General features: G+C 38.1%; 1 long non-coding RNA gene across 2 annotated transcripts in view; it reads right to left on the bottom strand.

Moving 5' to 3' along the window:
- LOC139041383 (uncharacterized) overlaps positions 1-24,530 on the bottom strand; it is a 36,543-nt gene that overhangs the window by 6,938 nt on the left and 5,075 nt on the right. Inside the window, exons 1-4 of one of the 2 annotated variants that reach the window (XR_011496417.1) lie at positions 17,153-20,361; positions 12,655-12,699; positions 6,775-6,870; positions 2,648-3,052 (exon numbers count right to left, since the gene is read on the bottom strand). This is a non-coding gene — a long non-coding RNA (uncharacterized lncRNA). Of the gene's footprint in view, positions 1-2,647; positions 3,053-6,774; positions 6,871-12,654; positions 12,700-17,152; positions 20,362-24,530 lie in introns of those variants that run through there. The other variant, XR_011496418.1, reaches the window with a different exon arrangement.

Raw genomic sequence — 24,530 nt, forward strand, 5'->3', positions numbered from 1 at the left:
ATTTGAACACAGATAAAAAGATAAGATACCAACTCATTAATGTGAAGTTTAAGATCTGCAACCCTAGCTGTCAAATATGGAACCAAATATTTTAGACTCGATTCAAAATGCTACAGTAAAGTTGTTTTCTTCCTGGCTTTTGTAATTTTAAAAGTAATAAGTAAAAGACACAGAGAGCAAAGTCCTCTAGGCTGAAGGAATTTAAAGTGGAGATTATATACATATATATATATATATATATATATGTATGTAAAGTCACTATCCAATACATCTTTATTATATTTTTTAAATTTTGTTGCCATAAACTCAATCGATAAAAAGTTACCCTTAAAATAATTTAAGCAAGTTCCTATATTTTTTTCTATTTCTGGCTTATTCAAATTAATCTTTTTCTGTACCCTTCTCCTCCTGTTTGCTTGATGTACCCTGACATAAATTCAATACAAATATGGGTGGTTGTTCGGAAGGGCAGCCTAGAAATGTTAATTGGCTGATCACAATAGCAGTCTCATCCTAATTCCAGGCATCTCTCAGCCCTAAAAGAATCATGTTCCCCAATTTCTATAAATTTAAAAGAGAATTCCCGTGCCTTTGATTGACTGTGCCAGTCTGTATTATTTTTCCATTTTATAAAACTGTGGCTTGGGAAAATGTGCATTGCACACAAAGATGTGCAACACACAACTCATAAATAATCTTTCAAATAAAATTATTATGCAGCTGTTGGTTTTCGGTAGAGTGAGACATCCATTCAACAGCTGTTTGTAGAGCACATACCCTGTGCTGGCCCCGTGCTGGTGGTCGTATTTATTGTTGAGTGCACAGTCATTCTGCCATGTCAAACTCCAAAAGCCCACAGTCTTTTAATATCTTGTAATCAAACTCTCTTGGAAAGTCAAATTGGTGCCATTTAGCAAAGCTTAGCAATAAGCCACTGATCATGCATACACCTAAAGTAAGGATTCTTTTCCCTTCGGAAATATTTACCGTCTTTTAAAGCTGATAGCCACTACGGTTGTAACAATGCCTGTACTTAGCTTTACGTTTCAGTTCTGACCTAGTCTTTTCTTTGCCAAGCAGTATTTTACCCACTTCTGTATGTGTGTGTGCATGTATATACATATAACATCAATTTACAATTTTAACAGTTTTAAGTGCACAATTCAGTGGCATTAACTACATTCACAATGTTAGACAATCATCACCAATACTTCCAGAGTGTTTTCCATCCCAGACAGAAACTCTATACCCATTAAACACTAACTATCCATTCTCCTTCTCTCCCAGCCGCTAGTAACCTCTAGTCTACATTTGTCTCTATGAATTTGCCCATTTTCGGTGTCTCTTATAAGTAGAATCATACAGTATTTGTCCTTTTGTGTCTGGTTTATTTTACTTAGCATAATGTTTTCAGGGTTCATCTATGTTGTAGCGTGTATCAGAATTCCATTCCTTTTCATGGCTGAATAATATTCCCTTGCGTGTATATATTATATTTTGTTTATCCATTCATCGGTTGATGGATGCTTGGGTTGCTTCCACCTTTTGGCTATTGGGACTAGTGCTGCTGTGAGCATTAGTGTATAAGTACCTGTTTGAGTTCCTGCTTTTAACTTCTCTAGGTTTATACTTAGGAGTGTAATTGCTGGATCATATGGTAACTCTGTTTAACTTTTTCAGGAACATCCAAACCAAAGTGTTTTCCACAGCAGCTGCACCATTCTACATTCCCATCAGGAATGCACAAAGTCTCCAATTTCTCCACATCCTTGACAATAATTATTTTCTATCTTTTTAATAATAGTCATCTGAATGGATATGAAGGGGTATCTCATTGTAGTTTTCATTTGCATTTTGCTAATGACTAATAAAGTCGAGCATCTTTTCATGTGCTTATTGGCCACTTGTATATCTTCTACAGAGAAATGCCCATTTAAGTTCTTTGCTCATTTTTGAATTGGGTTATTTTTTGTTGTTGTTGTTTTTGAGTTGTAGGAGCTTTTTATATATTCTGTATATTAATCCCTTATCAGATATATGATTTGCAAATATTTTTTCCTATTCTCTGGGTAGCGTTTTCACTCTCTTGATAATGCCCTTTGATGCATAAAAGTTTCTAATTTTGATGAAGTCCAATTTATCTGTCTTCTTTTGTTGCAAATGCTTCTGGTGTCATATCTAAGAAGCCATTGCCAAATTCAATGTCATGAAGATTTTCCCTTATATTTTCTTCTAAGAGTTTTTAGATTTGGCCCTTAAATTTAGGTCTTTGATCCATTTTGAGTTAATTCTTCTATATGGTTTAAGGTAAGAGTCCAATTTCATTATTTTGCATTTGGATAGCCAGTTTTCTCAGCACCATATGTTGAAAGAACTGTTTTTTTCCCATTGAATGGTCTTGCATCCTTGTTGAAAACCAACTGACCACATATACGTGGAGCCCTCTTATATATTTGAATTTAGTCCCAGCGAGTCAGTTGTAAAAAATATGCACTGGAGAGCAACAAAATTTCAATTACTCTACAGAATTTACCAATGTTGTTTAGAATCCTTATTTTGCAAAAGTCAGATATTACAAATACTATTGTTATTTAGATCCAGGTTTAAATATTTCACACCACACATGAGAAAGAGAAAAGGGTATTACCTCAGGTTTTCACTTCAAGGTAAGGGTCAGTTTCTTTGGATTCCTCTGCCGCAGTGATCGCCCTCTCAAGATGGCTCAGGAATGACTGTAGTGGAAATGACTTTGAATCACCTTGGATAATTACGCTAATGAACAAAACCTGTTGTAGAATTCTGTGGCTAGAAGTTATAAATGGCAGTATCTTTCAAAATAATGGGTTCTAACTTCTGCGTTTAGTTGACTCGATAGCCCAATTGAATTCAATCCATCCCTAATTATTAGCCAAGGGATTCCGTAGACAGGATGAGGTTCAAATTAGGTCACACAATTCTTCGGATCCAGAAGCAAGGGTAGAAGAAGAAATGGAAGCATCTCAGCGATCTTAAACATCATGCTGAACATGGTGTTTCCCTTCGATCACCTTATCTGGCAAGAAAACATAAAAATAGAGGTCGTTATTGAAAGGAAAAGAAACAAATGAGGCAATTCATGGCCAGACTTTCCATAAATGAAGAGATTTAAAGCCTGTGGCTCAAACAGGTGTGTGAAAAGATGCTCGACATCACTAATCAACAGGGAAATGCAAATCAAAACCACAGTGAGCTATCACCTCACACCTGTTATGATAGCTATTGTCAAAAAGACAAGACATAACAAGTGTTGACAAAGGTGTGGAGAAAAGGGAACACTTGTATACTATTGGTGGAAATATAAATTGGTACAACTACTATGGAAAATAGTATAGACGTTCCTCAAAAAATTAAAAATAGAACCACCATACGATCCAGCAATCCCACATGTGGGTATATATCCAAAGGAAATGAAATAACTGTCTCAAAGAGATATCTGTACCCCCATGTTCACTGCAGCATTATTCACAATCGCCAAGAGATAGAAACAACCTAAGTGTCCATCAATGGATGAATGGATAAAGAAGACGTGGTGTTTGTACATACAAAAGAATACTACTCAGCCATTAAAAAAGACAAAATTGTGCCACTTGCAACAACCTGGATGGACTTTGAGGGCATTATATTAAGTGAAATAGACATAGAAAAACAAATACTTATACGTGGAATCTAAAAAAGCTGAACTCAGAAACAGAGAGCGGACTGGTGGTGGCCGGGGGCTGGGGAGCAGGGGAAATGAGGAGATGTTGGTCAAAGGATACAAACTTCCAATTATAAGATGAATAAGTTCTGGGGATCTAATGTACAATATGGTGACTATAGTTAATACTGTATTACATATTTGAAAGTTGCAAAGCGAGTGGATGATAAATGTTCTCATCACAAGAAAAAAATCCAATTATTATGTAAGGTGATGGTGATGTTAACCAACCTTATTGCGGAAATCTTTTTGCAATATATACATGTATCAAACCTTCACACTGTACGTCTTAAACTCACACAATATAATGTATCAATTATATATCAATAGAGCTGGGGGGAAGGGGAAGAAAGAAGGAAGGAAGGGAGGAAGACAGGAAGGAAGGAGGGAAGGAAGGAAGGATGGATGAGAGGGAGAGAGGAAGGAAGGGAGAAAGGAAGGGAGGAAGGGAGGAAGGAAGCCTGTGCCTCTTTAATAGTGCTTTGTGATTTGCTTGGGGGAAAGATACCAGGAGACCAAGTGTGATGGCAGCGGTAGAAACCAAGAAGAAAAAGACTTAATTGTTGATTTATACCATCCTTTGCATTATTTTTAGAAGGCAAACATCAAAATATTTTAAGATTTGTGACCTTAATGCATTAATGCCTGAAAACATTTTTATTAAATATTTCAAATGTTTTTACTAATAAAGTTTAAAACATAATAAAACATTTTTATTAAATGTGCATTGCAAAACAAAACATGACAAGACTTTGTGCCATTATCCTTAGCTAAAGTTCCTGAACGATATCTCAAAAGCTGGTCACGTTGAACAATATCATCATGGGTTTTGGCCTTAGACAAACACATGTTTACAAGCTGTGCAGCCTAGTTAAAACACCCTGATCTTTAGTTTCCTTATTTGTAAAATGAGGTTGCTAATAACCACTGCATGGTATTGATGTAAGAAGTAAATGAGAAAACAATGTAGAATCAATCACTTAGTAGAATATGTAGCATATGGTCAGGACTAAACAAATGTAGCTATATTCTGAACATGTTAGTGACCCCTCTCAGGGAGATGGTGAGATCCATACATATCTTCTCTGGTTATCTTTGTAGAAAGTGAAGCAAGATAATCACCCATCAGAACTAGTTGCTTAATATTGTCTCTGAAGGTGGCCCCCAGTATCAAGGTGGCCCCCAGTATCGTTCCAGTTTAAAGAAAATCAGTAAAGAAAGAAACAAAAGTCAGAGGCCAGTTCCCAGTTTCTTAATCACTTGAGTTACAAAACGGAAAATCTGATTAGGACAATAAACAAATAACATGTCAAATGAAAAACAAAGTTTATAAAACACTTGTCTTGCTACCTAAAACTAAGCACTCATAAGAGGTAACCATTTTTATTATTTTATTATTTATTTTTATTCACATCAGTTAAAATTGGCAAAAATATCAAATAAAACTTTACATGGTCATCCCATTTCAACTCTTTTGTGCTTTCATACAAGATAAATATTCTGTAAAGCATGAACCAAAATTAAGTTCATTTAAAAAGATTATTAAGGTTGGATTTTTTCCCTACAATTAAGGGAGCTAGAATAAATACGGATTCAGGAAAACAATTCTAGAAGTGAGAACTAATCAGGTAATAGATGGATAAAGAATGATTTCTGATGCAATCCACAAGCAAACCAAATCTTCCTGTTAGAAGAAGTTAAAATCACTACTCCAAAGGACTCAACTCAACACGTAACCATTTTCATCAACAAATTAAGGCACCATTGGTAAAAATATATGCTGCCTTCTGGTTGAATGGGAAGTCTAGAGCCGCTCTTCTAGTTCTTAACAGAAAGAGGAGAACTTTAAAGGGACATTAGAATAAGAAAATATTTCAAGGCTGGCCCCGTGGCTGAGTGGTTAAGTTCATGAGCTCCACGTCAGCAGCCTGGGGTTCACCAGTTCGGATCCTGGGCACAGACCTACACACTGCCATCAAGCCATGCTGTGGCAGCATCCCACATAGAAGAACTGGAATGACTTACAACTAGGATATACAATTATGTACTGGGACTTTGGGAAGAAAAAAATAAGAGGAAGATTGGCAACAGATGTTAGCTCAGGGCCAATCTTCCTCTCCAAAAAGCATACCTTCAAAAAAAAAAAAGCAAGAAAATATTCCACACTGGTCTCACCCATTATTTAAAGGTGAAGGGTAATAGCATTTTTAAAACTCTTGAAATTTCGTATGACATCTAGTTAAAGAGGAAAGAGTTGACTCTTATTGTGGACATGTTAGGCTGGAAAAAAGGATGGATTAAATGGATTATCATCTGGTAAAAGCCAATGAATTGGGCAATGAAATTATTTATTTTCAAATCCAGTCTATGGCTGGATGCTCATTATCTCTCATTGTGGTGTAGATGGAGACACAGAATTAATTTTAAAACTCATGAGCCTGCAAAATAGTTTAATGGTTTAGCTCATAGCCTCAGGAGTCAGAAGGTCCAATGCGAGATTTACCATGTCACCTGGAGCAAGTGACTTATCTTCTCCAAGCCCAAATTGCTCATCTGTCAAATGGGCTTAAAAATTGTACCTGCCTTAATGCAGTGGGATAATGCAGGGAAGCATTCAGAGCAGTGGCCAGCAATGACCAATACATTTTAGCGATTGTCACTATCATTCTCATCAGTGAGGAAACTCCGTTGTGTGGATGATATTTGGACTTACATTCTTCTCTTGGAAAAACATAAGACATATTTCACTTTGAATATGCCCAAAGAATGGGAATGACGCTATCTGGAGAGGCTTCACCCCCAAATATTAAGAAATGATTTGGTCACAGTTTTTGCTGTCTTTAGCACAAAGAGAATACACCACACTGACCAAAGGAATGGCTTCCACCAAAATATTCCATTAAATGTTTCATTTTGCCTCTCAATGCCTCAAGTTTAGAGTTGTTGCTTTCCCAACTAATGAATAACCAGACAATTTCTGGGCACGGATGTGACACAACTCTGTGGCACACACAGGAATTTGCCATCTACCCACATACCTTTTGCCAGAACAAAAGTCTCTCAGCCACAAATCCTGCCGGTTAGTCCATCCCTCTGGCTGCAATCACAGAAACAATGTCTTGGGAACATAACTTCTGCTTAAAGTAGAGAGCTCAGAGTAAACACTGCATATTCAAAGAAGCACAAGGCACATCATAGCCACAAAGAGAGAGAAACAACTTCAAGTGAGAAATATCCAAAACTAAAAAAAAAAAAACTCGACTTAATTCCCAAGAGGGAAAGCATTAAATGAGTTTTAGCTGAAAATGCAAAGCCATTTACATTTGGCTTAATACTGCCAAAGTGTCTGTTGTGAAGGCCTTGAAATACTGTCTATTTCAACATTACCCCCAGGTGAAAATGATTTTGAGATGTCCTCTGTATTCTTTGCTGGGGCCTGAAAAGAAATTACTGCATTACCTTGCATTTGCTCTTAGAGTCATTAGCCTTAGACAGCACCATCATTTAAGAAATTTATCATCAGTGCTGTCCTTCGCACAATGTATTAGTGCAATACATTATAAGAGCACCTCACTCTGATGATGTATGGCTCCAAAGATGGCAACATCTGGGGATGAATGGGTCTAAGAATAAATTTGGTGTAAGAGGATAAATGGATAGATCCACGTTGGTAATGTTATCCTGAAATAAACCAGTATTTGTTGTTCTCAACCAATCCCTCCAACACTCAACGATCTTTACAATTTCCCCGATTTAAAAAAAAAAAAACAATTATTCATGACATTAAATTGATTTTTCAGGACAAAGAAGGAAGGTTTCTAAAATTAGTGGGTTGGTACATTGAGGGATAACCTAGCCCAAGCTTGATGATAAATTTCAATCATGGCTTTCAAGAAAACTCTAATTTAGTCCACCTCTCGCTCACTTAAATTTTTCAGTAGATTCGCCAAAGGAGAGAGGAGAGATTAACGTCTGATGTCTTCAAGGGTATTAGAACAAAAACTGAGTCACAATTAATTAGTCTATTCCAAATTCTAGCTTTCTACATGGCTGATGATACATTTTTTCTAAGCTCAATTCTCCCATTTCCATTCTTCAAAGTCCAGAGTGCTGTCCTCTCCATTACTTTGCCTAAATAGGACGCAAATATTTTAGTTAACTACTGAAATAAATCATTAGAAATATCCAACTTCAAAGAAAATTATGGCAAATGAAAATGCCTCAATAACTCGATTCCTGCACACTAGAGTAATCTGCAGGGCCACAGACTTCTTTGTTAAAATGCGTTCACAACCGGCCCTCCTTTCCCATTTTAAGCACAGTGCCTCCAGGAGTCAGTGCTGGAGTGATGCTATTTCACCCTGCTACCCTATGCCACCGTCCCATGATGCTTTCTTCACTGGAGCTACTCAATGTTTCTTACGCTAAGAGAAAAAAAGTGAGAAGAGAGTGAGAGGGTAAAACAGCATGTGTGCACAATCCCACAATTACGTCCAATTAGTGTATTTCCTCCAACTATGTTGACCTGCCAACCAGTTCGAAATCTTAGTTGATGAATTCAGAAGACACCAGCTCCTTTATACTCCATGCCCACCAACGTGAATCTCGAAAGAGACTTGGGGTTCTCAGCATCTCTCAGCCTACTATAAGATCATCGTATTATCTGACCTTAACAAGCAAACTATTTTCCTCCCACAGGATGCTGCGGAGGAAGAAAAAACCCTCGTCTAGACCACTTGTCTGTGGTGATCAGGGACTTGATATGTTTTCAACACTCCCGCAGTCTGTCATCTCTTCGTCTCTGCCCAGGCCATACCCTATGTTATTTGTTACAGATTTACTAAACCACCAGGGAATCTTGACTTTAGTGGGAAAGAAACGCAGAGGCAGAAAGAAACACAGACAAGTCAGAGAGACAGAGAGTGGCAGAAGGGAAGAAGGAGTGGAAAAGACATGGATAAAAGAAATAAATGGTTGAGCTTCAAATTGTTTTATATTTAATGAGCTAACAACTATCTTAAATCAGAAATCCTATTCTCAGAAGTTAAAAGGGAACATATTCAATGCCTGGAGAGCAGCACGGAATATCATCTTCCAATGACATTATTTCCTTTCATGAAATAAATAAAGAACCTTGGCAAAATAAAATATTTAATTAAGGAACATATCATTGTGTCATTGAATAATATTCCAAAATCCTTTCCCCCTTTTTCACTTTTATGAATCACTGAACTTTCACTGCTTGTCATTTCCATTATACTAGTTTGTTCTCCTTTCTGTTGCCTGTTTTTTAAGTTCTTTCTGATAACAGGATTTCTGATTTAAGATGGTTGTTAGCCAATTGAATACAAAAACAACTGGAGGGTCAGTATTAACATAAAACCGCTGTAATTATTTCGAGATATCTTTTCCTCCACACTCTTTTAAGCAAGTGTGCCTCAAAACTTTACCAACCCTCAAACATTACAGAATTTGGCCAATCTCATTCTAAAATAACAGATTCTTCTCACTTAAGTGGATCTTAGCTCATGGTGGCCTCTGTAGGAAGCCCAAGGCATCTTCCAGCACCTCCTACACCTCTTTCACCAAGAATGGGACAAGCTCATGACCGCAAAAGACTTCAGGCCATCTTTCTCTTACCTCTTTCCACATTGCCTGAACAGACCTGAGGATTCAAACATTCTCTAATTTTCCACCTCTCTCACTCCTTTTCCTTTGTATCTTCTTTTCTTTGCCATCAATGTAAGAACCAAGACTTGCATGAGATAAAGGAAAATAGATTAACTGATTTAGGCTTTCATCTCTGGAAAGCAAATCAGCCGTCCATTGAGACCAGCCTAAATGGTACAATTCTACATCGAGGTTTGAAGTCAAAGTCCCAGCTAATAAAAGAGCATTGTGATGCCTTCCTTTGCCTCTTCCATGCATATACCTTTCAGGGACCCTGTGGGGAATGACACGGATTAGAGCAAAGCAAGATTCAGCCAAGAGGCAACAGAGTGCAAGGCTGCGACTGGTTATCTGCATCAGACGCTTTGAGCTTTCTAGCTCTGTGCCTTTGGGCAAACATCTTACTTCCTCCATCCTCCATTTCATTTGGTGGCATATGATAAGTTGTTGATAAATATCAGCTAATTTTTTTTTTTTACTTTTTATTAAGATTATGAATCTCAGCTAATTTTACTACTATTCTTGGGATGCTGGTCTAATATGATCTATTAGCTTCTATTCCAATCAGAAAGGATACGTCTGCCTACTTTTTAGTTTGAGGCAAATAGAAGAGGTGACTTTGTGAAAAACAAAGAAGGTAAATCATGAAAAATTATAGCTAACTATTGTGTTTTTACCGTGGCATGTCAGTGAAAACTAGGAAGATCATGCATTGGTCCCATTTATCAGACACTTCTTTCATATTAAGCACCTACCATATGTCTAGACTTGTGCCAGTCACTATGGGGATACAAAAGAGATATGGGACATTGTTCTTTGAGTCAAAGAGCTGCCATTCTAGCTAAAGAAACTAAATGGACATAGTATAATGGGATTTGGACCTATTAGTGATTGAAATATATCTGAAACAAGGGACAGACCGGTGTGGATGATAATGGTTGGGAAGAGGATAGGAAGGAGAAGCTTGAAACAAAGCTGGATGGGAAGATCAGATTAAGACAGGCAGAAGGAAAAAGTGTGGACATTTTAGGAGAGGACTCAATGTGAGCAGAGAGACAGACGAACTGTGTATGCTAAGAGCTGGAAATGGGGAGCAAATCTTGCTTCAAAAGGCAAGCAGATATAGCTCAATTTGTGCCAGTGGACAAATGGGAGACATTGATAGCTGCTGAGTCAAGGAGACGCATGAGGGCACGGTACAGCAGAGTCAGAGTCAAATTTTTGTGTACTATGAACATTGCCTCCTTGATATGAGTTTTGAATGGCAGCTATAATGAGGAATAGCTACATAAGAAAGCTGTGGCTACAAAAAATTAAGGAAAAGACAGAAAAAATTATTGTAAGTCTCCTAGCCTTGGAGACTGGAAATTATTTGGTAGTTTCTACTGAAATGAATAGTGTTTAAGGAGCCAACTTCAGGAGAGAGATGATGAAATGAGTTGAGATTTTGCTATTCTGATGTCATCTTGTAGAATCTAGTGGAATGTCACATCAAGAGGGAGCTTGGATTCAGTTCCTCTAACCTTGTTTTTTAATTCAAGGCAATCACATGAAAATTTCAACCCAACTTTTTCTTCGCAAGAATTCTATCCATGCAATCTTTCTCCATCTCCAGAATGAAAAATAAACAAATAAAAATAAAAGCTACTTAAAAATCACAGAAACTATTCCATTTGAAAACAATGGCAGCTACCATTTTGTTGCAAGAAAAGAAAATTAAACCAAATGGAACTTAACGAGTCTTACAAGCCCTTTAGTTGTGTACCGAATTTAGTCAGAATCAGTGACTTCTTTAATGATATTCCTGAGAACTAATCTGGGAAGGCAAAGTGAAATGGTGAGATTCTTAAGTCCAAAGGGACCTTACTTCATCTGGTCAATTAGAATTGCCTTTGGAATTTACGATGCAAGCAACGTAGTACATAGATTTTGCCATAAGAAATGAAATTAGTCCCATAAATGTTCCCAATTGAAAGAGCAAAAGAACCAAAAAAACCCACGATGACTATTAGAAATAATTGGTTGTCTCTCTTTTGTACTGGCTATCTCACAACGCAATTCCTTAATGAAATCAAATTATGTACTTTTGGGGGCCAGCGAGGGGCATCATGTTGTCATTTGAATCTTCTGAGTTTTCGTAAAGAATCAGTTTGTAGAAATCTCCATATATTCCAGCCCCAATTCAAGGACAACAGATTACTGGAGGAAAAAAACTTTACATTGGCAAAAACAAAGGCCCTTCTTGTGAACATGTTGCCTTCCAGCAAGCGCTATCTCTCAGCAGGTGACAGGAGACTCTCACCTATGGCGGTGGCTAAATGTGTTTAGATCTCAAAGTCTTTCTTCTCTTGATAGGGACTACTTCTTTAAAAATGTTGATGATTTCGCAGGTCTCTTTGAAAATAATTATTAAAAAGAAATGGCTCCCAGGCTTTCTCCATGCATAGCAATAAACCTCAGTTGTGAGTAAGTTTTTTAAGTCAAGATTTTTGCTTCCAAAAAGCAGATTTGTAGAAACGCATTTAAAAGCCTTATTAATTGGAGCAGGCTACAGGCCAATTACTCCAGTGGCTTGAAAACAATCCAGACATAATAAAATATATAATAATGCTGATTTTTCTCCCCTGTTAATATTATCACAATCTGAGAAATCCTCTGAGATGTTGCGCCAAAAATTGTTTGGATCTTTAATGACAATTAATTACAGAATATCAAAGAGAGGTTTTGAAAAGTAAAAAAACTCAATCAGGTAGAGGAGACGTCCATTTGGCATTATTTAAACAAACTTTGTTTTTCTTGACTGCTCTTTTAGCATTTTGCTGCTTCTTTATTTTGCCACAGATGTTTTATTTTATAAGTGGATAAACTCTATCACTTCATAGATGAAATTTTTAAAAATAGGGTAAACAATTTAAAAACAGCAAAAGGTTAACAAGGCTGAAAGATAAGTCATATGTTAGCTTCTTTCTTAAAAAGTAAACATACCAAACAGAAATAAAAGAAAATTCGATACAAAAAAATAGGTACATTTTTAACTGAAAACAAAAACTTATTATAGAATGATACCAACGGGAAGTGTGTTTTGGTAGCCTCTTACAGAGTAAAGTTTCCTCATGTCTTCCTTCCCTTTCTGCCTCTTCCACATAAACACACACACACAGGGAATTCTTTCCATGAATAAATGATGTGGTAAAAAGAAAAACATCTCTAAAGTCATTTCCCATGAAAAAGAAAATTCGCACTTTTACCTCCCTCCTTGATGCCAGGGCGTCATGATCTCCAGCATGCCGTTGCTGAAATACAAATATTATGAGTAGGTAGGTAAGACATTTCACTCATGATTACCAATTCTTTCAAAACTTGGTTCTGCCATTATCTCACTGCGGAACTGAGAAACTTGCTTGAATCTTCTAAATCCAAATCCCTTCATTGGTATACAACAATGTACGTTTATATAACAATACATATTTCAAATAGTTGTTGGGGAGAAGATATGAATGATGTCTATAAAGAGCTTACTTTGCATCATGCCTCATCAATTGGGCAAGGTGTTCAATCAAGAGTAGCTTCTACTGCTGTGATTATCATTATTTATTATTACTATTCCCATTAGTTAATGGGAAAGGAATGAGACCCAAGTCAACTCAATCAGATGGTTCGAAGGTGGAGAGAAATGCACGTATGGAAGCAGCAGAAGATGGGCAGTTTGAAGGCTCTGGGTCCCACACCGCACAGGGAGGGGGAGGGTCTGGGATAAACACCACCTCCTTGACAAGGTTGCCTGTGTTGACTTATTTGCCGCTGCCACAGATGCCACAATCTCCAGATGGGTGCGCCAATGTTTTAGTCCATTTGGGTTGCTATAACAAAAATACTGTAAACTGGGTGGCTTAGTAACAACAGAAGTTTATTACTCATAGTTTTGGAGGCTGTGAAGTCCAAGGGCAAGGCACCAGCAGATTCAGTGTCTGGTGGGGGACCACTTCCTGGTTCATAGATGGTCATCTTCTTGCCATGTCCACACATGATGTAAGGGGCAAGGGAACTCTCTGGGGTCTCTTCTTATAGGGGCACCATTCCCATTCATGATGGCTTCACCCTTATGAGCCAAAGACCCCACCTCCTCATACCATCACATTGATGCTTGGGTTTAAACAGATGAATTTGGTGACGGGGGACATAAACATTCAGTCTACAGCAGCAGGGTTAGTACAAGCAGATCTGTGCAAATATGGGGCATTTGGATGATTTCCACTTTTTTGGCCATTTCCCACGGCAAGTTGTACTCTTTCATCTAGGGTGACACTGAATCATCTTATTCCTGTTGAATTTTTAATCTTTTAGCTCTTTACTGGGAAAAAGAGTTGAGTGGACAAAAAGGAATAAAGGAAAGGTTTAAAAATAAAGATGGGCTGGCCCCAAGGCCTAGTGGTTAACTTTGGTGCATTCCACTTCAGCAGTCCAGGTTTGGATCCCAGGGGCGAATCTACACGACTTGCCAAAGGCCATGCTTCGGGACGACCCACATACAAAATAGAGGAAGATTGGCACAGATGTTAGCTCAGGGCGAATCTTCCTCAAGCAAAAAAGAGGCAGATTGGCAACAGACATTAGTTCAGGGTAAATCTTTGCCGGCAAAAAAAATAAATTAGATAAAGATAACTTTGAGACCCAAATTTATTATGCTTAGTGTTCAGGTATTTGCCTAATCACACACTCACAATCGGTGCTCAGGCCAGTGCCTTGTATGCTGCAGAAATGGCAGGCTTTGTCTGGCTGTGATGCACATGGTGTACTTTTGAACTCTCCCCTGAAAGTCTTTGGATACTCTTCGCCTATAACTGAGGAGCTAAACAAGAATTTCCTGAGCTTCCGATCGTGGACTTGAGGCATCATTTCTTCACAGAAAGTGTTCCAAATTTTAATAGTTGTTATACAAGCTGTCAATCAGTGTGAGAAAGGCTATGTCAAACAAAGCCAAACAGGGACCCTTATTGCAAGACTTCTCAGAGTCTTTAATGTGCAGATACAAGACACAAATTCCCCAGAGAGGCCCTTCTTTGATCATCCAACACTTTTTCACAGAGCATTTCATGAATTTAGTGGTGTCCTCAACACTTGGGAAAATGCTTGGGGAAGTCTCAAGATGGTTTTACATCTTGATTTGCTCTTTTTGTCTTAACTCATTTGGATTTGGTAACTCAAGTCCATCTTATCTATTTAAGGGAAGAATTTAGAAACCTGGTAATCATTCTTAGTAGTGCTGGTATGATGTTTAGGGCACAGACCTCTGGATCTTTAGCTGAAGCCCCAAGTCTTTGAGAGAAATAGGGAGATGGACAACTCATGCAAAATTATACACTTGACTTCTATGAATAAAATCTCTTTCTCTCAGTTCCAGTGCAGACCCTTGAGCATTAAGGCCAGAAGTTACATTGGGGGTTGGAGGAAAGTCAGGGCGATTGTTTCTGCCCCCAAACACATTCTCCATAAATGGCACCTTTTCAGACTCTGCAGAGAAGGAAGTCACAGGCAAGTGCCTCTTTTGTGTGTTCGTTCCCACTCCTACTCTACAGAGAAGAACCAATGCATTTGGATTTGGCTAGAATGTGTGGGCTCAGAGAATGGTAGTGATTTTGCCTAGACTGCAGGCAAATATGTCAAAGCATAGAATAAATTTATGTCCTGAGGAATCATGGTGCATGGTCCGCAGAAGCGAGCAACTTTTCTTGAAGTCTCCTCATGGTGGACTAGGGTTGGTTTTTCCTGAAATCGTCTCCTCCCTCTTCAGTTATCAGAATGTCTTTTATTTTCCTTTCAGACATTTCCATAACTGGGAGAGTATGGCAAGGTAAGGGCCTAGACACTCTACCCTACTGGAAGGCAGGTTACTTTAGCCAATTACATCTCCTCTGTCCCCTGGATAAAATCCTGTGTTGCAGGCCAAGATGGGGCACTAGGAGTGGGAGATTCTCTCTCCCCTTTAAAAATAGTAGATCTTGGAACAGAGACCATCATTGCCAACAGAGCAGAGAGGGCCTTCCTGCAAATGAAGCCAACACCAAGGAAAACAGACGTGGAAGATGGAAAAGTAAAAGTATTCCTGTTGACAATGTTAGACCCCTTGGGTCCAGCCTCCGAAATATATCAGCCTCTGAAATAGAGCCCTCCGAAGTTCCAAATGGCAGCAGCAGTAATGTCTTTTCTGCTTAAGCTAGTTTGAGTTGGGTTTCTAAAGCTTCAATAAGAAAGTGGCTGAATAATCCACCCTATTCTTAAAAATTCATGCAAAATTTGCATTCTCCTTCATAATACATCCCTGTTTACTTTAAAAGAAAAATATGTTAAATTATTTACCTTTGAGTAAAGTTAACTTTCCGGGAAGATGTGCCACGTTTATATAGTGTCTTCTTACCCCCCGTCTCATTGCCGAGGACCCCAGTTTTAAGTCGCATGGTTGTGGAATAAGAATATAATAGTACCTTTCTTAGTCTTTTCAATCTTAAAGGCAAGGCAAGGCAAAGCTAAATAAAAGAAGATGAAGAAGAATTACGTCCTAGGGAAACTTAAGCACTGGCTCCTGGCCTCCTTTGCCTGGAGCCCCACTAATTGCAGTATGGCTGAAATTTACTGAGCACTTAACTGTGTGCCACATGCTATATAGGTAGGATCTTAGTTCTCATAACAACATTTGAGTTGGTTACTACTATTATCTCTAGTTTATAGATGAAAAAAACTGAGACATACTCAGGTTTAAAAACATTGTGCAAGATTACTAACCTAATAAGAGAGCCAAAATCAAAATCTAGATAATTAATAATAATAAACACATTTACTGTGTTCCAGGCATTGTTCAAGAGTTTTGCCTAAGTAACTCCTCAGATAGACACTATTATCCTTTACTCAAAAATGAGAAGAAAAGGTTAACTGATTTGCCTAAAATATCACAGTTAGTATATTTCAAAACCAGATGGTCTTGCTCCAGAGCCTGCAAGCTTGGCCAAGGTACAATCTTCTTTACTTGGCCTTTTTGTTTTTGGTGAGGAAGATTCACTCTGAGCTAACATCTGTTGCCAATCCTCCTCTTTTTTTGCTTGAGGAAAATGAGCCCTGAGCTAACATCTGTGCCCATCTTCCTCTACTTTTTTATATGTGAGTTACCACCACAGCATGGCTTGATGATGTAGCTGTGCACCTGGGATCCGAAGGGATGCACCAGGGCTGCCGAAGTGGAGCACACCAGGCTTAACCATGGGGCTGACCCCTATTTGGCCTTTTAAGGTAGATATAAAGGAACAAATTCCTTAAAGATAAAAAAGAAGTGCCTCCTTACAAGGTAGAACAGGCCCCAGGACCCTTATGCCATCCCAGTGACATAAGAAACCAGAACTTCTAAGAAACGAAAAATCATAACTTCCTACAAAAAACTAAAGGTAAGAAGCAGAAAACTTGCCACACAAAAGCCCACTTTTCCCTACATCGTACTCAAAGTTACACCTTCTAAAGTGTGGCCTGATACATGGTCTCTCATTCGACTGAGGAGGAACAAGTTTCTTCTCGCAGGTAGAGGGGAAAGGGGCAAGAAGCCGTGTGAGTTTCCTGTTGCTGCTGTAACATATTACCGCAGCTCAGTGGCTCAAAACAACACAAATTCCTCATCTTATATTTCTGGAGGTCAGACATCTAAAATGGGTCAGCAGGGCTGGGTTCCTTCTGGAGGGTCTAGGGCGGATTCTATTTCCTTACCTTTTTCAGCTTCCAGAGGCTGCCTACACTCCCTGCCTTGTGGCCGGTTCCTCCATCTTCAAAGCCAGCAATGTCGTAGCTTCAAATCTCTCTCTGACTCAGATTCCCCCGCCTCTCTCTTTCACTTATCAGAACGCTTGTGATTACATTGGGCCCTCCTGGATGATCCAGGGTCCCATCTCAGAATCCTTAACTTAATCACATCTGCAAAGTCCCTTTTACCAGGTAAGGTAACATATCCACAGACCCCAGGGATAAAGAGATGGACACCTTTAAGGAGCCATCATTCTGCCAACCACAGTAGGCAAAGGAGGTTTTAGCTTCCTCAGAAGCCAACAGATACTGCTTCTAGAAAATAACTACAAGCTTCATGACTTCCGCATTGAGTTGCGTCTCTCTACTCCAGCTCAGGATCTTGGGGTGGAACCAGCAGGCCCTCCTGCCCTGTCTGGAAGGGATCTCAGGTAAGGGGGTGGAGACAGTTCACCCAATTATCCCTGTCTCTTATGGGCCAAAGGTCATATTGCCTTTTAACTCAGAGCACTGCCATTTGTGGTTGCCAGGGTGCGGTCACCTGTGGAAATTAATTTCAATTACTACTTCCAGAATAAGTTTCCACAGGTCTCTCTTTAATAATTGTGTTCTAAAACATAATATGAATAGTGACTATTCCCTTGTTTAAGTCTGAGATCACTGTGCTTTCCACGTTTCATAAGAGCAAGGGACTTAGTTGTTTTATAGCTTGCTTTCTTGGATTCCTTCCCAGGTCGTGTTTGAATGGGCACTATCAGATTTTCCCATTATTTGTTTTCTTTGCTATTAAAGAAATGGAACTGAAATACTTACAGTTTTCTTTTCAGACACCTCTTAACCAACTGACTTCACTTCTATAATAAAAAAACTTTTAATCTATGTTCATTTCAGTCTTATACGCATTTCTGAGATCTCTTTCATCCCTCAAATTTCAGATTAAATGAAAGCAGTCATGGGCCAAGGTAGACTTTTGTTAAGATTACAGACAAATTATATACATTTTTAATGACTAAGAGAAAAAAACGAACTCTCCCCACACACCTACTGGGGCTGGGAGAAGAAGGGCCCTAAATTTAAGAATGCTATTGGTCAGACCCTAACTATAGGTACTTTCAAAGCTTTGACCAAATCCTTAGATATTCAGAGACCTAGAATGGAGTTTAGAGGAAGAGCTAGGGAGAAGTGGGTTGTTCTGCTTAAGAAAATGGGAGACTTCGTTGTCTTTTTTTAATCTCCTTAGAAAGCAGTCATAGACAATACATAAACGAATGAAAGTAGTAGTGTTCTAATGAACTTTGCAAAACTAGGTAAGGGGCAAAATTTGGCCGTGGGCCATAGTTTGCTAATCCCTGGTCTAGTTATTTAAGCCAATAAACTTACTCCTGCTCCTGACTTTTTTCTTTTTTCCTTGAGCTAAATTAAATTGGGGTACTAAGTTAAACTGTATTTCAATAAAATTGGTTTCCTTTGTATTTTAGTGTATGATTTAGAAACACTAATCTGAGGAGCCTTCCACCATACTGCTAAAGGAGGTTAAGAACGCCTGAGTAACACCCCAAAGTGTAAAAACCAGTGCTCTGCAGTACATACCAATTATTATGTACCAATTACTATGAGCCAATTATTCCTGAGAGATTATATATGAAGAAATTATGAATAGGTTATTCAAGGGAAGTTGGGGAGGTTTACCAGAAAAAATAAAACATGAGAAAGACATCAATGAGACTGAGCACCCATCCTCTCCCTGGTACCATGGTGAGAGCACCAGGAGATGATAGAATAGGACAGGACCTTTGAGAGACAGATGGGAGCAGGAAACCAAGTGGACTTGGTTAAGAACTGAGTCCGGGGTCGGAACCCACTTCCATCTCTCAGTAGTTGTGGGTCGTTGGACTACTTACTTCATCTCTGTGAGTCTTAGTTTCCATTTTTGTCAAACTTCATAGGTCTCATAAGAAGAACAAAAGAGAAAATTCAATAAAGGAAGGGCAGGCTCGCAAATGTCTATCAAGTTCTCTTGCTCCTCCGTTTGCTGTGGTTAATGGTTTCCATTGGATGACGATTAAAAACAAGAGGCTGAAGCATTCCACAAATGTGTAAGAGCACAGCTGCTCATTTAGCATTTCAGGTTTTTATTAAGCAAACTGATAAGACTTATATTCTGTAATTGGTGCCTGTTCTTTTTTTGCCTAATGACACTAATCTGTTTTTATCTTAGTCATTTAACTGAGTTTTGTGATTAGCACAGGCAAGGTTTTAGGGAATTAAATCATTTGTTTGATGTTTTTGCTTTTAGGCATGTTTGATTATTTATTAAAATTGATAAAATCAGCTGTGTCAACTAGTTATTAAAACTATAATTCTTTTATTGGCTAATACCAGGAGGGCTGAAGCAAATGAAAAACTAAAACATTACATGAATTCCTGATTATAAAGCAAGCTTCTATAGGGGTGGCCTACATTCTTTGCATGAACTGCAGCCTGTTTAGAACAAGTCTGTTCTATCTTTAGCCAATAAGGAAAGGACCAAGTGGGTAAGCATATGCGCGACTCATGTTCTAATTTATGCTTTAAAATAAATATAAGTTTGAAAGAAGCAATGTGTTCTGGTCTTCAGAAAAGAAATACAAAATACTGCTAAGGGAGAGTGGTGAATAGTATCCAAAGATGGCTTCCATCAATTCCTTCCTTCCATGTACTTGCATGTCACTCCAACCATCAAAAGGTAGATTCTATTTCCCCTCCTCTGAATCTGGGCCTGCCCTGTGACCTGCTTTGGCCAGTAGAATATGGTAGAAGCGACACTCTGCCAGCTCTGGTCAGGGTCTTTAAGAGGCCTTTCACTTTCAGTGTAGGAAGCCAGATGCCAAACTCTAAAAAGGCTTAGGCCAGCATATTAAATGATGAGGCATCACACAGAGAGAGAAAGGACACATGGAGAGGCACAGAGATGCAATGCCAGACAAGTAAGTAACATCTTCTTGGACCTTCCAGCTCAATCCTCCCCCTCCCCCATATAGAACAGAAGAAGTGCCCGGATGAGCTCTACCAGAATTCCGGATGTAAATACTGTGAAAAATAATAAACCACAATTCTTCTAAATCACTAAGTTTTAGGTTCTCTGTGACCCCAAAATTGATAACTTAAATGGAGGTAGAGTGGTAAGGGAATGAATATAACTTTTCATGGAAGTGCTCAGAATAAAATATCTGGTTGGAGTGAGTTTCTATTGACCTAGGATTATCTCTTCCCTTCAAAGCAATTTCAAAAGCAAAAGCTCTTCTTCTCAAACATTGCAGGGAAGAGAGAAATGCTCAAAGAATCTCATAGTTGAGGAAAAGATGTTGGTCCAGGAATTTGTCATGTGAAATCAGAATGACTGTCAAGAATTGTTTAGAAGTCATGGTAACATTAATAGTGTGCTTGTCCATATAAAGAGTTAATTTATTAGCCATACGTAACTCACATAGGTCCCTGTGTCTTTGTGTGTGCATGGACACACCGGCACAATAAGCAGATAAGTTACCAAAAACATATATCATACTTTAACCTCAGTTATGTGAATAATTTAGCCTTTCCTCATCTCCTGCCAAAAAAAAGATGCTATTAACCTTGTAAAAAATTAAGTACCTAAGAGAAGAAAGAGAATAGGTAGTAAATATATAAAATATATGCAAATTAAAGCAGTATAATACCATTATCACCTGTCAAGCTGGCAAATTAAAAACATTAATTCCCAATGAAGAGAAAATAAAGACATTTTCATTTGAAAAGACTAAAAGAATTTGTCACCAGCAGATGCTCACTAAAGAATATATTAAATGGAGATCTTTAAGCAGAAGAAAGTTTATCCCAGATGAAAAATGCAGAAAAGAGTGAAAAGCTACACAAATGGTAAATATGTGGATATGTCAAAACGGACATTAAATGTAAAAAACAGTAACACTGTTTTATTTGCTTTTGCAATACAGAAAATTAAAATGCACAATGTCATATTAATTGGTAGAGGATAAATAGCATCAAAGTGGCTAGCATTAAAGTCCTCAGATTACCCATAGAGAGGTTAGAAATACTAATATTTGATTTTTATAAGTCAAGGATGGATGTAATAACCATATAAAATAACAAAAGAATATGAGTAAAACTTCCAAGTTCTAGAGTAAACATGAGACAATTAAGGACTCTTTAATTCATCCAAAATAATAGCAAAAAAAGTAAAATAAAAAAAGAAGAAAGAGTAGGCTGGACAGATAGAAGACAATCTATTATATATCAATAATTACATTAAATATAAATGTACTAAATGCTTCATTTAAATGACAAAGACTATTTGACTGGATTTAAAAATAAAAGATTCTAAAGAGAAGAAAATTTTATGCCATACAAACTAACCAAAAGGAAGCTGTGAAATAACACAAAATAGATTTTAAGTCAAAAACACTAATAGAGTTGAAGAGGGACAATCTAAATAATAAATATTTACCACACCAGGAAAATACAACAATTCTAAATTTGCATGCACCTCACAACCGAGCCTCAAAACACATGAAGCAAAAACTGACAGAATTATAAGAAGAAATAGACAAATCCATAATCATAGTAGGGAATTTTAACATACCTTTCTCTGTTACCAACAGATCAAGTAAGCAAAATCGGTAATGATGTAAAAGATTTGAATAGCACAACTTGTCACCCTAATTTAAAGCAAGGACAAAGAATATTGCCCAAAATTAGAGAAGACATTCATCAAAGGCACACATAAATATAACCACTATTGATCATACAGTGGTCCTTGAAGCAAGTCCCAGTACATTTCAAAGAGTTGAAACCCTACAGAGTATATTCTCTGACCACCAGCAATTAAATTAGAAATCTAAAACAAAATGTTAAGTAGAAAATCCCATATATTTGGAATTAAAGAAATATATTTAGTGGAGGAATTGACAGCTCCAGACCACTCAGTATCAGGTATCACCCATCTTCTTGTCTGGATGTTGGCGGTGCCCCTTAAACATTGTTTCAATCCTTGAGTCACTCTTGTTGAGATTCACTCGAAAGAGAGAAAACTTGGGTTGCATACCTAATCCTTGGCTTACCAGAGGACAAGGGACTTGACTTCCATTCCCAAGAGGAGCATGCAAAATGAGGAAGAGGTGATTCCCTCCCCCCAAAAGTCAAGGTGCTATTTGGAAAGGAGAAAGAATGCTATACAGTAAAACAATATGTCCTCTATATACTGTTAAAGGAATAAAACAAAACCTGACAATATATGCATAGTAAATCACCAGCTGTGTTCTTCAAAATGAGAAAGAGAACGAACACATATTACACGTATATACATATAGAAAGTATTCTTTAAAAAACATAGAAAACTAGAAACAACTTAACATCCTTATTCCCTTTTAGGACCTCAGTTCCCCAGGGGCAAGAACTGTTTCTGTCCTAGTCATTTCTGAATTTCCCATGGCTGACACACAGGAGGCTCACAATAAATAGTTGTGGAGTGGATAAAAGAAGGTAATTCTAAGGAAGAGAACAGGGAACCTAGGGAGAAAAAGAGATTTACTTTTCATATATATATTTATCAAGGGCTTGTAGTTCTTTTGCAGTTAGAAAAGGGAGTAGAAAGAACTAATAAGTACAATTTTTTTGGGGGGGGGTGTTGAAAATTCCTCGCTCTAGGAAGTTTGGGAATTGTTGTTACAAATGATCTGCCCCACCCCCCCGCCCCCCCAAACCATCTCATTGTGCACGTGGCCAGAGAGAGAGTCGAGCAGAAAAGGCCTCATTGTCCAATGGAACGAACCAGCTTCAGCACGGGAAGCTCCCCCCGCTGCCCTGCACACACTGCAACTCAGCTACTCTGGGGCCTCAGGAAATAATGACTGTGGAAAGATAAATAGTCAAGGGTTATGTGGTCATCACACTGGGGCTCCAGCTCTTTAGAAGTCTGCACTGATAGCAAAAACATTGCTGAGTGTCTAAATAAATTGAATGATATTTGTAGGGAGACCCTGGAAAGAGGAAAACCACAATGGCTTGATGACAGCAAGCTGACAATGGAACAGAACTTTGTGGGCTGAGATGATTGTAAGAGCAAACAATGGTGATATTGTCCTTCTGGTGTTATTGTGTAATGCTGTAATTTATGGATGAAGTGGAATTTCAAACAAAATAAACAGACTTGAATTTGTTAACTAATACAGTAAGCATAGAACATTCTGTTATGTGAGAAGAGAAATGGGAATGCTTTATATACTCTTGCTATTTGCTAAACAGAAATATGTTTATATTTGGCATAAAGTCTTGCTTTCCATTGTTTCCGCTAGCTTTTTGAGAATATCCTTTTTTACTTAATCATGAAAACAGATATAAAATATGGGTGAAAGAGGAATATTATCAATATATATCACTATACAATTACGCTATAGTTCTAGAAGTTAGAAAAAAAAAGATAGTGCATTTCAGCAGCTAGAGAAAACTCTTCTGTGAGTGTCAACTAATTTCCTCTTTTATTTGAAAATGTAATGCCTCTCTAATCACAGATACTAAGGTGATGTTATGGCAACAACAATAAGAGCTGCTTCTCCATCACAAGTACTTTATGACATTGTGTAGAACACTTTGGCTTCAATTACACTTGTGAAAGAGTAACCACTTCTCTCTAAACTACAAAAAGAAGGTTTATATTTCAGTAAGCATTGTTAATGGTACGTTATTACTATTTACGGAATTCTTGAATGAATCTTAGTATACTGGACAGAGGGCAAATTATATATCTTATATCTCAATGCTGGTAATAGTACCTGCCTGGCATGTAGTAAGTAATCAGTAGATATTTGTTGAATGAGTAAATATTTGATTCTTCTATGGGCAAGGTATTGTGCTAAGTTGGGGATACATCCGTCAGAGACAAAACTAAATCTGAGACAAAATTAACAAAGACTATTTATAAACTTGCAAGGGAACTGTCGGCTGTCACTTTCATTTCAGTGGGAGTTCAAGGGTGTCAGAAAGGAGAGTAAGTTTCATGGCATGCAAAACGAAAGGCTAAGATAGCCTCTGATTGGCAAGTGTTCTATTAAGGTGGGATTTTGGGCAGCCAGGATGACTCTCTACAGGGACATTTGACAGTTCTTGGTTGGCTGCAAAGGGGCAAGTGAGCAATCTGGGGAGATTGGTGAGATGAATGTTAGGGGTGGAGGGTTGTCTGCGGCCAGCCATTGCCTGAAACACGTGGTATTCAATGGCATACATTTTTCATGGTCAAACTGTCACGATGGTCCTTTATGAGAAGCTGCCTGGCACCTGGGTCCTCTCTCTCTCAAAAAAAGAAAAAACCAAA

The sequence above is a fragment of the Equus asinus genome, chromosome 21 (assembly GCF_041296235.1).
Source record: "Equus asinus isolate D_3611 breed Donkey chromosome 21, EquAss-T2T_v2, whole genome shotgun sequence".
Lineage (NCBI taxonomy): Eukaryota > Metazoa > Chordata > Mammalia > Perissodactyla > Equidae > Equus > Equus asinus.